Source organism: Bombina bombina, chromosome 5 (assembly GCF_027579735.1).
Source record: "Bombina bombina isolate aBomBom1 chromosome 5, aBomBom1.pri, whole genome shotgun sequence".
Taxonomy (NCBI): Eukaryota; Metazoa; Chordata; class Amphibia; order Anura; family Bombinatoridae; genus Bombina; species Bombina bombina.
This window is the reverse complement of record NC_069503.1, coordinates 1,155,880,976-1,155,898,542: the sequence shown is the minus strand read 5'-3', so window position 1 is coordinate 1,155,898,542 and position 17,567 is coordinate 1,155,880,976.

The window sequence follows — 17,567 nt, the reverse complement described above, 5'->3', positions numbered from 1 at the left end:
GTGACACAGCACAAACACACTAGTGCCGCACTGTTAGCTCCTGTGTGACACAGCACAAACACACTAGTGCCGCACTGTTAGCTCCCGTGTGACACAGCACAAACACACTAGCTCCTGTGTGATACAGCACAGACACACTAGTGCCGCACTGTTAGCTCCCGTGTGATACAGCACAAACACACTAGTGCCGCACTGTTAGCTCCTGTGTGACACAGCACAGACACACTAGTGCCGCACTGTTAGCTCCTGTGTGACACAGCACAGACACACTAGTGCCGCACTGTTAGCTCCCGTGTGACACAGCACAAACACACTAGCTCCTGTGTGACACAGCACAGACACACTAGTGCCGCACTGTTAGCTCCTGTGTGACACAGCACAGACACACTAGCTCCTGTGTGACACAGCACAAACACACTAGTGCCGCACTGTTAGCTCCCGTGTGACACAGCACAAACACACTAGTGCCGCACTGTTAGCTCCTGTGTGACACAGCACAAACACACTAGTGCCGCACTGTTAGCTCCCGTGTGACACAGCACAAACACACTAGTGCCGCATTGTTAGCTCCCGTGTGACACAGCACAAACACACTAGTGCCGCACTGTTAGCTCCCGTGTGACACAGCACAAACACACTAGTGCCGCACTGTTAGCTCCCGTGTGACACAGCACAAACACACTAGTGCCGCACTGTTAGCTCCCGTGTGACACAGCACAAACACACTAGTGCCGCACTGTTAGCTCCCGTGTGACACAGCACAAACACACTAGTGCCGCACTGTTAGCTCCCGTGTGACACAGCACAAACACACTAGTGCCGCACTGTTAGCTCCCGTGTGACACAGCACAAACACACTAGTGCCGCACTGTTAGCTCCCGTGTGACACAGCACAAACACACTAGTGCCGCACTGTTAGCTCCCGTGTGACACAGCACAAACACACTAGCTCCTGTGTGACACAGCACAAACACACTAGTGCCGCACTGTTAGCTCCTGTGTGACACAGCACAAACACACTAGTGCCGCACTGTTAGCTCCTGTGTGATACAGCACAAACACACTAGTGCCGCACTGTTAGCTCCTGTGTGACACAGCACAAACACACTAGTGCCGCACTGTTAGCTCCTGTGTGACACAGCACAAACACACTAGTGCCGCACTGTTAGCTCCTGTGTGACACAGCACAAACACACTAGTGCCGCACTGTTAGCTCCCGTGTGACACAGCACAAACACACTAGCTCCTGTGTGACACAGCACAAACACACTAGCTCCTGTGTGACACAGCACAAACACACTAGTGCCGCACTGTTAGCTCCTGTGTGACACAGCACAAACACACTAGTGCCGCACTGTTAGCTCCCGTGTGACACAGCACAAACACACTAGCTCCTGTGTGACACAGCACAAACACACTAGCTCCTGTGTGACACAGCACAAACACACTAGTGCCGCACTGTTAGCTCCTGTGTGACACAGCACAAACACACTAGTGCCGCACTGTTAGCTCCTGTGTGACACAGCACAAACACACTAGTGCCGCACTGTTAGCTCCTGTGTGACACAGCACAAACACACTAGTGCCGCACTGTTAGCTCCCATGTGACACAGCACAGACACACTAGCTCCTGTGTGACACAGCACAAACACTAGTGCCGCACTGTTAGCTCCCGTGTGACACAGCACAAACACACTAGTGCCGCACTGTTAGCTCCCGTGTGACACAGCACAAACACACTAGTGCCGCACTGTTAGCTCCTGTGTGACACAGCACAAACACACTAGTGCCGCACTGTTAGCTCCCGTGTGACACAGCACAAACACACTAGTGCCGCACTGTTAGCTCCCATGTGACACAGCACAAACACACTAGCTCCCGTGTGACACAGCACAAACACACTAGTGCCGCACTGTTAGCTCCCGTGTGACACAGCACAAACACACTAGTGCCGCACTGTTAGCTCCCATGTGACACAGCACAAACACACTAGCTCCTGTGTGACACAGCACAAACACACTAGTGCCGCACTGTTAGCTCCCGTGTGACACAGCACAAACACACTAGTGCCGCACTGTTAGTTCCCGTGTGACACAGCACAAACACACTAGTGCCGCACTGTTAGCTCCCGTGTGACACAGCACAAACACACTAGTGCCGCACTGTTAGCTCCCGTGTGACACAGCACAAACACACTAGTGCCGCACTGTTAGTTCCTGTGTGATACAGCACAAACACACTAGCTCCTGTGTGACACAGCACAAACACACTAGTGCCGCACTGTTAGCTCCTGTGTGACACAGCACAAACACACTAGTGCCGCACTGTTAGCTCCTGTGTGACACAGCACAAACACACTAGTGCCGCACTGTTATCTCCCGTGTGACACAGCACAAACACACTAGTGCCGCACTGTTAGCTCCTGTGTGACACAGCACAGACACACTAGTGCCGCACTGTTAGTTCCTGTGTGATACAGCACAAACACACTAGTGCCGCACTGTTAGCTCCCGTGTGACACAGCACAAACACACTAGTGCCGCACTGTTAGTTCCTGTGTGATACAGCACAAACACACTAGTGCCGCACTGTTAGCTCCTGTGTGACACAGCACAGACACACTAGCTCCTGTGTGACACAGCACAAACACACTAGTGCCGCACTGTTAGCTCCCGTGTGACACAGCACAAACACACTAGTGCCGCACTGTTAGCTCCTGTGTGATACAGCACAAACACACTAGTGCCGCACTGTTAGCTCCTGTGTGACACAGCACACACACACTAGTGCCGCACTGTTAGTTCCTGTGTGACACAGCACAAACACACTAGTGCCGCACTGTTAGCTCCTGTGTGACACAGCACAAACACACTAGTGCCGCACTGTTAGCTCCCATGTGACACAGCACAAACACACTAGCTCCTGTGTGACACAGCACAGACACACTAGTGCCGCACTGTTAGCTCCCATGTGACACAGCACAAACACACTAGCTCCTGTGTGACACAGCACAAACACACTAGTGCCGCATTGTTATCTCCTGTGTGATACAGCACAAACACACTAGTGCCGCACTGTTAGCTCCTGTGTGACACAGCACAAACACACTAGTGCCGCACTGTTAGCTCCCGTGTGACACAGCACAAACACACTAGTGCCGCACTGTTAGCTCCCATGTGACACAGCACAAACACACTAGCTCCTGTGTGACACAGCACAAACACACTAGTGCCGCACTGTTAGCTCCTGTGTGACACAGCACAAACACACTAGTGCCGCACTGTTAGCTCCCATGTGACACAGCACAAACACACTAGTGCCGCACTGTTAGCTCCTGTGTGACACAGCACAGACACACTAGTGCCGCACTGTTAGCTCCTGTGTGACACAGCACAAACACACTAGCTCCAGTGTGACACAGCACAAACACACTAGTGCCGCACTGTTAGCTCCTGTGTGACACAGCACAGACACACTAGTGCCGCACTGTTAGCTCCCATGTGACACAGCACAAACACACTAGCTCCTGTGTGACACAGCACAAACACACTAGTGCCGCATTGTTATCTCCTGTGTGATACAGCACAAACACACTAGTGCCGCACTGTTAGCTCCTGTGTGACACAGCACAAACACACTAGTGCCGCACTGTTAGCTCCCGTGTGACACAGCACAAACACACTAGTGCCGCACTGTTAGCTCCTGTGTGATACAGCACAAACACACTAGTGCCGCACTGTTAGCTCCTGTGTGATACAGCACAAACACACTAGTGCCGCACTGTTAGCTCCTGTGTGACACAGCACAAACACACTAGTGCCGCACTGTTAGCTCCTGTGTGACACAGCACAAACACACTAGTGCCGCACTGTTAGCTCCTGTGTGACACAGCACAAACACACTAGTGCCGCACTGTTAGCTCCTGTGTGACACAGCACAAACACACTAGTGCCGCACTGTTAGCTCCTGTGTGACACAGCACAAACACACTAGTGCCGCACTGTTAGCTCCCGTGTGACACAGCACAAACACACTAGTGCCGCTCTGTTAGCTCCCGTGTGACACAGCACAAACACACTAGTGCCGCACTGTTAGCTCCTGTGTGACACAGCACAAACACACTAGTGCCGCACTGTTAGTTCCTGTGTGATACAGCACAAACACACTAGCTCCTGTGTGACACAGCACAAACACACTAGTGCCGCACTGTTAGCTCCTGTGTGACACAGCACAAACACACTAGTGCCGCACTGTTAGCTCCTGTGTGACACAGCACAAACACACTAGTGCCGCACTGTTAGCTCCTGTGTGACACAGCACAAACACACTAGTGCCGCACTGTTAGCTCCCATGTGACACAGCACAAACACACTAGCTCCTGTGTGACACAGCACAAACACACTAGTGCCGAACTGTTGGCTCCTGTGTGACACAGCACAGACACACTAGTGCCGCACTGTTATCTCCTGTGTGATACAGCACAAACACACTAGTGCCGCACTTTTAGCTCCTGTGTGACACAGCACAAACACACTAGTGCCGCACTGTTAGCTCCCGTGTGACACAGCACAAACACACTAGTGCCGCACTGTTAGCTCCCGTGTGACACAGCACAAACACACTAGTGCCGCACTGTTAGCTCCTGTGTGACACAGCACAAACACACTAGTGCCGCACTGTTAGCTCCTGTGTGACACAGCACAAACACACTAGTGCCGCACTGTTAGCTCCTGTGTGACACCGCACAAACACACTAGTGCCGCACTGTTAGCTCCTGTGTGACACAGCACAAACACACTAGTGCCGCACTGTTAGCTCCCGTGTGACACAGCACAAACACACTAGTGCCGCACTGTTAGCTCCCGTGTGACACAGCACAAACACACTAGTGCCGCACTGTTAGCTCCCGTGTGACACAGCACAAACACACTAGTGCCGCACTGTTAGCTCCTGTGTGACACAGCACAGACACACTAGCTCCTGTGTGACACAGCACAAACACACTAGTGCCGCACTGTTAGCTCCCATGTGACACAGCACAAACACACTAGCTCCTGTGTGACACAGCACAGACACACTAGTGCCGCACTGTTAGCTCCCATGTGACACAGCACAAACACACTAGCTCCTGTGTGACACAGCACAAACACACTAGTGCCGCATTGTTATCTCCTGTGTGATACAGCACAAACACACTAGTGCCGCACTGTTAGCTCCTGTGTGACACAGCACAAACACACTAGTGCCGCACTGTTAGCTCCCGTGTGACACAGCACAAACACACTAGTGCCGCACTGTTAGCTCCCATGTGACACAGCACAAACACACTAGCTCCTGTGTGACACAGCACAAACACACTAGTGCCGCACTGTTAGCTCCCATGTGACACAGCACAAACACACTAGTGCCGCACTGTTAGCTCCTGTGTGACACAGCACAGACACACTAGTGCCGCACTGTTAGCTCCTGTGTGACACAGCACAAACACACTAGCTCCAGTGTGACACAGCACACACTAGTGCCGCACTGTTAGCTCCTGTGTGACACAGCACAGACACACTAGTGCCGCACTGTTAGCTCCCATGTGACACAGCACAAACACACTAGCTCCTGTGTGACACAGCACAAACACACTAGTGCCGCATTGTTATCTCCTGTGTGATACAGCACAAACACACTAGTGCCGCACTGTTAGCTCCTGTGTGACACAGCACAAACACACTAGTGCCGCACTGTTAGCTCCCGTGTGACACAGCACAAACACACTAGTGCCGCACTGTTAGCTCCTGTGTGATACAGCACAAACACACTAGTGCCGCACTGTTAGCTCCTGTGTGATACAGCACAAAACACACTAGTGCCGCACTGTTAGCTCCTGTGTGACACAGCACAAACACACTAGCTCCTGTGTGACACAGCACAAACACACTAGTGCCGCACTGTTAGCTCCCGTGTGACACAGCACAAACACACTAGTGCCGCACTGTTAGCTCCCGTGTGACACAGCACAAACACACTAGTGCCGCACTGTTAGCTCCTGTGTGACACAGCACAAACACACTAGTGCCGCACTGTTAGCTCCCGTGTGACACAGCACAAACACACTAGTGCCGCTCTGTTAGCTCCCGTGTGACACAGCACAAACACACTAGTGCCGCACTGTTAGCTCCTGTGTGACACAGCACAAACACACTAGTGCCGCACTGTTAGTTCCTGTGTGATACAGCACAAACACACTAGCTCCTGTGTGACACAGCACAAACACACTAGTGCCGCACTGTTAGCTCCTGTGTGACACAGCACAAACACACTAGTGCCGCACTGTTAGCTCCCATGTGACACAGCACAAACACACTAGCTCCTGTGTGACACAGCACAGACACACTAGTGCCGCACTGTTAGCTCCCATGTGACACAGCACAAACACACTAGCTCCTGTGTGACACAGCACAAACACACTAGTGCCGCCATTGTTATCTCCTGTGTGATACAGCACAAACACACTAGTGCCGCACTGTTAGCTCCCGTGTGACACAGCACAAACACACTAGTGCCGCACTGTTAGCTCCCGTGTGACACAGCACAAACACACTAGTGCCGCACTGTTAGCTCCTGTGTGACACAGCACAAACACACTAGTGCCGCACTGTTAGCTCCCGTGTGACACAGCACAAACACACTAGTGCCGCACTGTTAGCTCCCATGTGACACAGCACAAACACACTAGCTCCTGTGTGACACAGCACAAACACACTAGTGCCGCACTGTTAGCTCCTGTGTGACACAGCACAAACACACTAGTGCCGCACTGTTAGCTCCCATGTGACACAGCACAAACACACTAGTGCCGCACTGTTAGCTCCTGTGTGACACAGCACAGACACACTAGTGCCGCACTGTTAGCTCCTGTGTGACACAGCACAAACACACTAGCTCCAGTGTGACACAGCACAAACACACTAGTGCCGCACTGTTAGCTCCTGTGTGACACAGCACAAACACACTAGTGCCGCACTGTTAGCTCCCATGTGACACAGCACAAACACACTAGCTCCTGTGTGACACAGCACCAAACACACTAGTGCCGCATTGTTATCTCCTGTGTGATACAGCACAAACACACTAGTGCCGCACTGTTAGCTCCTGTGTGACACAGCACAAACACACTAGTGCCGCACTGTTAGCTCCCGTGTGACACAGCACAAACACACTAGTGCCGCACTGTTAGCTCCTGTGTGATACAGCACAAACACACTAGTGCCGCACTGTTAGCTCCTGTGTGATACAGCACAAACACACTAGTGCCGCACTGTTAGCTCCTGTGTGACACAGCACAAACACACTAGCTCCTGTGTGACACAGCACAAACACACTAGTGCCGCACTGTTAGCTCCCGTGTGACACAGCACAAACACACTAGTGCCGCACTGTTAGCTCCCGTGTGACACAGCACAAACACACTAGTGCCGCACTGTTAGCTCCTGTGTGACACAGCAAAACACACTAGTGCCGCACTGTTAGCTCCCGTGTGACACAGCACAAACACACTAGTGCCGCTCTGTTAGCTCCCGTGTGACACAGCACAAACACACTAGTGCCGCACTGTTAGCTCCTGTGTGACACAGCACAAACACACTAGTGCCGCACTGTTAGTTCCTGTGTGATACAGCACAAACACACTAGCTCCTGTGTGACACAGCACAAACACACTAGTGCCGCACTGTTAGCTCCTGTGTGACACAGCACAAACACACTAGTGCCGCACTGTTAGCTCCTGTGTGACACAGCACAAACACACTAGTGCCGCACTGTTAGCTCCTGTGTGACACAGCACAAACACACTAGTGCCGCACTGTTAGCTCCCATGTGACACAGCACAAACACACTAGCTCCTGTGTGACACAGCACAGACACACTAGTGCCGCACTGTTAGCTCCCCATGTGACACAGCACAAACACACTAGCTCCTGTGTGACACAGCACAAACACACTAGTGCCGAACTGTTGGCTCCTGTGTGACACAGCACAGACACACTAGTGCCGCACTGTTATCTCCTGTGTGATACAGCACAAACACACTAGTGCCGCACTTTTAGCTCCTGTGTGACACAGCACAAACACACTAGTGCCGCACTGTTAGCTCCCGTGTGACACAGCACAAACACACTAGTGCCGCACTGTTAGCTCCCGTGTGACACAGCACAAACACACTAGTGCCGCACTGTTAGCTCCTGTGTGACACAGCACAAACACACTAGTGCCGCACTGTTAGCTCCTGTGTGACACAGCACAAACACACTAGTGCCGCACTGTTAGCTCCTGTGTGACACCGCACAAACACACTAGTGCCGCACTGTTAGCTCCTGTGTGACACAGCACAAACACACTAGTGCCGCACTGTTAGCTCCCGTGTGACACAGCACAAACACACTAGTGCCGCACTGTTAGCTCCCGTGTGACACAGCACAAACACACTAGTGCCGCACTGTTAGCTCCCGTGTGACACAGCACAAACACACTAGTGCCGCACTGTTAGCTCCCGTGTGACACAGCACAAACACACTAGTGCCGCACTGTTAGCTCCTGTGTGACACAGCACAGACACACTAGCTCCTGTGTGACACAGCACAAACACACTAGTGCCGCACTGTTAGCTCCCGTGTGACACAGCACAAACACACTAGTGCCGCACTGTTAGCTCCCGTGTGACACAGCACAAACACACTAGTGCCGCACTGTTAGCTCCTGTGTGACACAGCACAGACACACTAGCTCCTGTGTGACACAGCACAAACACACTAGTGCCGCACTGTTAGCTCCCGTGTGATACAGCACAAACACACTAGTGCCGCACTGTTAGCTCCCGTGTGACACAGCACAAACACACTAGTGCCGCACTGTTAGCTCCCGTGTGACACAGCACAAACACACTAGCTCCTGTGTGACACAGCACAAACACACTAGTGCCGCACTGTTAGCTCCCGTGTGACACAGCACAAACACACTAGTGCCGCACTGTTAGCTCCCGTGTGACACAGCACAAACACCACTAGCTCCTGTGTGACACAGCACAAACACACTAGTGCCGCACTGTTAGCTCCTGTGTGACACAGCACAAACACACTAGTGCCGCACTGTTAGCTCCTGTGTGACACAGCACAGACACACTAGTGCCGCACTGTTAGCTCCTGTGTGACACAGCACAGACACACTAGTGCCGCACTGTTAGCTCCTGTGTGACACAGCACAGACACACTAGCTCCTGTGTGACACAGCACAAACACACTAGTGCCGCACTGTTAGCTCCTGTGTGACACAGCACAAACACACTAGTGCCGCACTGTTAGCTCCTGTGTGACACAGCACAAACACACTAGCTCCCGTGTGACACAGCACAAACACACTAGTGCCGCACTGTTAGCTCCTGTGTGACACAGCACAAACACACTAGTGCCGCACTGTTAGTTCCTGTGTGACACAGCACAAACACACTAGTGCCGCACTGTTAGCTCCCCGTGTGACACAGCACAAACACACTAGTGCCGCACTGTTAGCTCCCGTGTGACACAGCACAAACACACTAGTGCCGCACTGTTAGCTCCCGTGTGACACAGCACAAACACACTAGTGCCGCACTGTTAGCTCCCGTGTGACACAGCACAAACACACTAGCTCCTGTGTGACACAGCACAAACACACTAGTGCCGCACTGTTAGTTCCTGTGTGACACAGCACAAACACACTAGTGCCGCACTGTTAGCTCCTGTGTGACACAGCACAAACACACTAGTGCCGCACTGTTAGTTCCTGTGTGATACAGCACAAACACACTAGTGCCGCACTGTTAGCTCCTGTGTGACACAGCACAGACACACTAGCTCCTGTGTGACACGGCATAGACACACTAGCTCCTGTGTGACACAGCACAAACACACTAGTGCCGCACTGTTAGCTCCTGTGTGACACAGCACAAACACACTAGTGCCGCACTGTTAGCTCCTGTGTGACACAGCACAAACACACTAGTGCCGCACTGTTAGCTCCTGTGTGACACAGCACAAACACACTAGCTCCTGTGTGACACAGCACAAACACACTAGCTCCTGTGTGACACGGCATAGACACACTAGCTCCTGTGTGACACAGCACAAACACACTAGTGCCGCACTGTTAGCTCCCGTGTGACACAGCACAAACACACTAGTGCCGCACTGTTAGCTCCTGTGTGACACAGCACAAACACACTAGTGCCGCACTGTTAGCTCCCATGTGACACAGCACAAACACACTAGTGCCGCACTGTTAGCTCCTGTGTGACACAGCACAAACACACTAGTGCCGCACTGTTAGCTCCTGTGTGACACAGCACAAACACACTAGTGCCGCACTGTTAGCTCCTGTGTGACACAGCACAGACACACTAGTGCCGCACTGTTATCTCCTGTGTGACACAGCACAAACACACTAGCTCCCGTGTGACACAGCACAAACACACTAGTGCCGCACTGTTAGCTCCCGTGTGACACAGCACAAACACACTAGCTCCCGTGTGACACAGCACAAACACACTAGCTCCCGTGTGACACAGCACAGACACACTAGCTCCTGTGTGACACAGCACAGACACACTAGTGCCGCACTGTTAGCTCCAGTGTGACACAGCACAAACACACTAGTGCCGCACTGTTAGCTCCTGTGTGACACAGCACAAACACACTAGTGCCGCACTGTTAGCTCCTGTGTGACACAGCACAAACACACTAGCTCCTGTGTGACACAGCACAAACACACTAGTGCCGCACTGTTAGCTCCTGTGTGACACAGCACAAACACACTAGTGCCGCACTGTTAGCTCCCGTGTGACACAGCACAAACACACTAGTGCCGCACTGTTAGCTCCTGTGTGACACAGCACAAACACAGTAGTGCCGCACTGTTAGCTCCCGTGTGACACAGCACAAACACACTAGTGCCGCACTGTTAGCTCCCGTGTGACACAGCACAAACACACTAGTGCCGCACTGTTAGCTCCCGTGTGACACAGCACAAACACACTAGTGCCGCACTGTTAGCTCCTGTGTGACACAGCACAAACACACTAGTGCCGCACTGTTAGCTCCTGTGTGACACAGCACAGACACACTAGCTCCTGTGTGACACAGCACAAACACACTAGTGCCGCACTGTTAGCTCCCGTGTGACACAGCACAAACACACTAGTGCCGCACTGTTAGCTCCTGTGTGACACAGCACAAACACACTAGTGCCGCACTGTTAGCTCCCATGTGACACAGCACAAACACACTAGCTCCTGTGTGACACAGCACAGACACACTAGTGCCGCACTGTTAGCTCCCATGTGACACAGCACAAACACACTAGCTCCTGTGTGACACAGCACAAACACACTAGTGCCGAACTGTTGGCTCCTGTGTGACACAGCACAGACACACTAGTGCCGCACTGTTATCTCCTGTGTGATACAGCACAAACACACTAGTGCCGCACTTTTAGCTCCTGTGTGACACAGCACAAACACACTAGTGCCGCACTGTTAGCTCCCGTGTGACACAGCACAAACACACTAGTGCCGCACTGTTAGCTCCCGTGTGACACAGCACAAACACACTAGTGCCGCACTGTTAGCTCCTGTGTGACACAGCACAAACACACTAGTGCCGCACTGTTAGCTCCTGTGTGACACAGCACAAACACACTAGTGCCGCACTGTTAGCTCCTGTGTGACACAGCACAAACACACTAGTGCCGCACTGTTAGCTCCTGTGTGACACAGCACAAACACACTAGTGCCGCACTGTTAGCTCCCGTGTGACACAGCACAAACACACTAGTGCCGCACTGTTAGCTCCCGTGTGACACAGCACAAACACACTAGTGCCGCACTGTTAGCTCCCGTGTGACACAGCTCAAACACACTAGTGCCGCACTGTTAGCTCCCGTGTGACACAGCACAAAACACACTAGTGCCGCACTGTTAGCTCCTGTGTGACACAGCACAGACACACTAGCTCCTGTGTGACACAGCACAAACACACTAGTGCCGCACTGTTAGCTCCCGTGTGACACAGCACAAACACACTAGTGCCGCACTGTTAGCTCCCGTGTGACACAGCACAAACACACTAGTGCCGCACTGTTAGCTCCTGTGTGACACAGCACAGACACACTAGCTCCTGTGTGACACAGCACAAACACACTAGTGCCGCACTGTTAGCTCCCGTGTGATACAGCACAAACACACTAGTGCCGCACTGTTAGCTCCCGTGTGACACAGCACAAACACACTAGTGCCGCACTGTTAGCTCCCGTGTGACACAGCACAAACACACTAGTGCCGCACTGTTAGCTCCCGTGTGATACAGCACAAACACACTAGTGCCGCACTGTTAGCTCCCGTGTGACACAGCACAAACACACTAGTGCCGCACTGTTAGCTCCCGTGTGATACAGCACAAACACACTAGTGCCGCACTGTTAGCTCCCGTGTGACACAGCACAAACACACTAGCTCCTGTGTGACACAGCACAAACACACTAGTGCCGCACTGTTAGCTCCCGTGTGACACAGCACAAACACACTAGTGCCGCACTGTTAGCTCCCGTGTGACACAGCACAAACACACTAGCTCCTGTGTGACACAGCACAAACACACTAGTGCCGCACTGTTAGCTCCTGTGTGACACAGCACAAACACACTAGTGCCGCACTGTTAGCTCCTGTGTGACACAGCACAGGACACACTAGTGCCGCACTGTTAGCTCCTGTGTGACACAGCACAGACACACTAGTGCCGCACTGTTAGCTCCTGTGTGACACAGCACAGACACACTAGCTCCTGTGTGACACAGCACAAACACACTAGTGCCGCACTGTTAGCTCCTGTGTGACACAGCACAAACACACTAGTGCCGCACTGTTAGCTCCTGTGTGACACAGCACAAACACACTAGCTCCCGTGTGACACAGCACAAACACACTAGTGCCGCACTGTTAGCTCCTGTGTGACACAGCACAAACACACTAGTGCCGCACTGTTAGTTCCTGTGTGACACAGCACAAACACACTAGTGCCGCACTGTTAGCTCCCGTGTGACACAGCACAAACACACTAGTGCCGCACTGTTAGCTCCCGTGTGACACAGCACAAACACACTAGTGCCGCACTGTTAGCTCCCGTGTGACACAGCACAAACACACTAGTGCCGCACTGTTAGCTCCCGTGTGACACAGCACAAACACACTAGCTCCTGTGTGACACAGCACAAACACACTAGTGCCGCACTGTTAGCTCCTGTGTGACACAGCACAAACACACTAGTGCCGCACTGTTAGCTCCTGTGTGACACAGCACAAACACACTAGTGCCGCACTGTTAGTTCCTGTGTGATACAGCACAAACACACTAGTGCCGCACTGTTAGCTCCTGTGTGACACAGCACAGACACACTAGCTCCTGTGTGACACGGCATAGACACACTAGCTCCTGTGTGACACAGCACAAACACACTAGTGCCGCACTGTTAGCTCCCGTGTGACACAGCACAAACACACTAGTGCCGCACTGTTAGCTCCTGTGTGACACAGCACAAACACACTAGTGCCGCACTGTTAGCTCCTGTGTGACACAGCACAAACACACTAGCTCCTGTGTGACACAGCACAAACACACTAGCTCCTGTGTGACACAGCACAAACACACTAGCTCCTGTGTGACACAGCACAAACACACTAGTGCCGCACTGTTAGCTCCTGTGTGACACAGCACAAACACACTAGTGCCGCACTGTTAGCTCCTGTGTGACACAGCACAAACACACTAGTGCCGCACTGTTAGCTCCCATGTGACACAGCCACAAACACACTAGTGCCGCACTGTTAGCTCCTGTGTGACACAGCACAAACACACTAGTGCCGCACTGTTAGCTCCCTCTGTGACACAGCACAAACACACTAGTGCCGCACTGTTAGCTCCTGTGTGACACAGCACAGACACACTAGTGCCGCACTGTTATCTCCTGTGTGACACAGCACAAACACACTAGCTCCCGTGTGACACAGGCAACAAACACACTAGTGCCGCACTGTTAGCTCCCGTGTGACACAGCACAAACACACTAGCTCCCGTGTGACACAGCACAAACACACTAGCTCCTGTGTGACACAGCACAAACACACTAGCTCCTGTGTGACACAGCACAGACACACTAGTGCCGCACTGTTAGCTCCAGTGTGACACAGCACAAACACACTAGTGCCGCACTGTTAGCTCCTGTGTGACACAGCACAAACACACTAGTGCCGCACTGTTAGCTCCTGTGTGACACAGCACAAACACACTAGCTCCTGTGTGACACAGCACAAACACACTAGTGCCGCACTGTTAGCTCCTGTGTGACACAGCACAAACACACTAGTGCCGCACTGTTAGCTCCCGTGTGACACAGCACAAACACACTAGTGCCGCACTGTTAGCTCCTGTGTGACACAGCACAAACACAGTAAGTGCCGCACTGTTAGCTCCCGTGTGACACAGCACAAACACACTAGTGCCGCACTGTTAGCCTCCCGTGTGACACAGCACAAACACACTAGTGCCGCACTGTTAGCTCCCGTGTGACACAGCACAAAACACACTAGTGCCGCACTGTTAGCTCCTGTGTGACACAGCACAAACACACTAGTGCGCACCTGTTTAGCTCCCGTGTGACACAGCACAGACACACTAGCTCCTGTGTGACACAGCACAAACACACTAGTGCCGCACTGTTAGCTCCCGTGTGACACAGCACAAACACACTAGTGCCGCACTGTTAGCTCCTGTGTGACACAGCACAAACACACTAGTGCCGCTCTGTTAGCTCCCATGTGATACAGCACAAACACACTAGCTCCCGTGTGACACAGGCACAAACACACTAGTGCCGCACTGTTAGCTCCCGTGTGACACAGCACAAACACACTAGTGCCGCACTGTTATCTCCTGTGTGACACAGCACAAACACACTAGTGCCGCACTGTTAGCTCCCATGTGACACAGCACAAACACACTAGCTCCCGTGTGACACAGCACAAACACACTAGTGCCGCACTGTTAGCTCCCATGTGACACAGCACAAACACACTAGCTCCTGTGTGACACAGCACAAACACACTAGTGCCGCACTGTTAGCTCCCGTGTGACACAGCACAAACACACTAGTGCCGCACTGTTAGTTCCCGTGTGACACAGCACAAACACACTAGTGCCGCACTGTTAGCTCCCGTGTGACACAGCACAAACACACTAGTGCCGCACTGTTAGCTCCCGTGTGACACAGCACAAACACACTAGTGCCGCACTGTTAGTTCCTGTGTGATACAGCACAAACACACTAGCTCCTGTGTGACACAGCACAAACACACTAGTGCCGCACTGTTAGCTCCTGTGTGACACAGCACAAACACACTAGTGCTGCACTGTTAGCTCCTGTGTGACACAGCACAAACACACTAGTGCCGCACTGTTATCTCCCGTGTGACACAGCACAAACACACTAGTGCCGCACTGTTAGCTCCTGTGTGACACAGCACAGACACACTAGTGCCGCACTGTTAGCTCCTGTGTGACACAGCACAAACACACTAGTGCCGCACTGTTAGCTCCCGTGTGACACAGCTCAAACACACTAGTGCCGCACTGTTAGTTCCTGTGTGATACAGCACAAACACACTAGTGCCGCACTGTTAGTTCCTGTGTGATACAGCACAAACACACTAGTGCCGCACTGTTAGTTCCTGTGTGATACAGCACAAACACACTAGCTCCTGTGTGACACAGCACAAACACACTAGTGCCGCACTGTTAGCTCCTGTGTGACACAGCACAAACACACTAGTGCCGCACTGTTAGCTCCTGTGTGACACAGCACAAACACACTAGCTCCTGTGTGACACCGCACAAACACACTAGTGCCGCACTGTTAGCTCCCGTGTGACACAGCACAAACACACTAGTGCCGCACTGTTAGCTCCCGTGTGACACAGCACAAACACACTAGTGCCGCACTGTTAGCTCCTGTGTGATACAGCACAAACACACTAGTGCCGCACTGTTAGCTCCTGTGTGACACAGCACACACACACTAGCTCCTGTGTGACACAGCACACACACACTAGCTCCTGTGTGACACAGCACAAACACACTAGTGCCGCACTGTTAGTTCCTGTGTGACACAGCACAAACACACTAGTGCCGCACTGTTAGCTCCTGTGTGACACAGCACAAACACACTAGTGCCGCACTGTTAGCTCCCATGTGACACAGCACAAACACACTAGCTCCTGTGTGACACAGCACAGACACACTAGTGCCGCACTGTTAGCTCCCATGTGACACAGCACAAACACACTAGTGCCGCACTGTTAGCTCCTGTGTGACACAGCACAGACACACTAGTGCCGCACTGTTAGCTCCTGTGTGACACAGCACAAACACACTAGCTCCTGTGTGACACAGCACAAACACACTAGTGCCGCACTGTTAATTCCTGTGTGATACAGCACAAACACACTAGCTCCTGTGTGACACAGCACAAACACACTAGTGCCGCACTGTTAGCTCCTGTGTGACACAGCACAAACACACTAGTGCCGCACTGTTAGTTCCTGTGTGATACAGCACAAACACACTAGCTCCTGTGTGACACAGCACAAACACACTAGAGCAGCATTGTTATCTCCTGTGTGATACAGCACAAACACACTAGTGCCGCACTGTTAGCTCCTGTGTGACACAGCACAAACACACTAGTGCCGCACTGTTAGCTCCCGTGTGACACAGCACAAACACACTAGTGCCGCACTGTTAGCTCCCATGTGACACAGCACAAACACACTAGTGCCGCACTGTTAGCTCCTGTGTGACACTGCACAAACACACTAGTGCCGCACTGTTAGCTCCTGTGTGACACAGCACAAACACACTAGTGCCGCACTGTTAGCTCCCATGTGACACAGCACAAACACAGTAGTGCCGCACTGTTAGCTCCTGTGTGACACAGCACAAACACACTAGCTCCAGTGTGACACAGCACAAACACACTAGTGCCGCACTGTTAGCTCCTGTGTGACACAGCACAAACACACTAGCTCCTGTGTGACACAGCACAAACACACTAGTGCCGCATTGTTATCTCCTGTGTGATACAGCACAAACACACTAGTGCCGCACTGTTAGCTCCTGTGTGACACAGCACAAACACACTAGTGCCGCACTGTTAGCTCCCGTGTGACACAGCACAAACACACTAGCACCTGTGTGACACAGCACAAACACACTAGTGCCGCACTGTTAGCTCCTGTGTGATACAGCACAAACACACTAGTGCCGCCACTGTTAGCTCCTGTGTGATACAGCACAAACACACTAGTGCCCGCACTGTTAGCTCCTGTGTGACACAGCACAAACACACTAGCTCCTGTGTGACACAGCACAAACCACACTAGTGCCCGCACTGTTAGCTCCCGTGTGACACAGCACAAACACACTAGTGCCGCACTGTTAGAC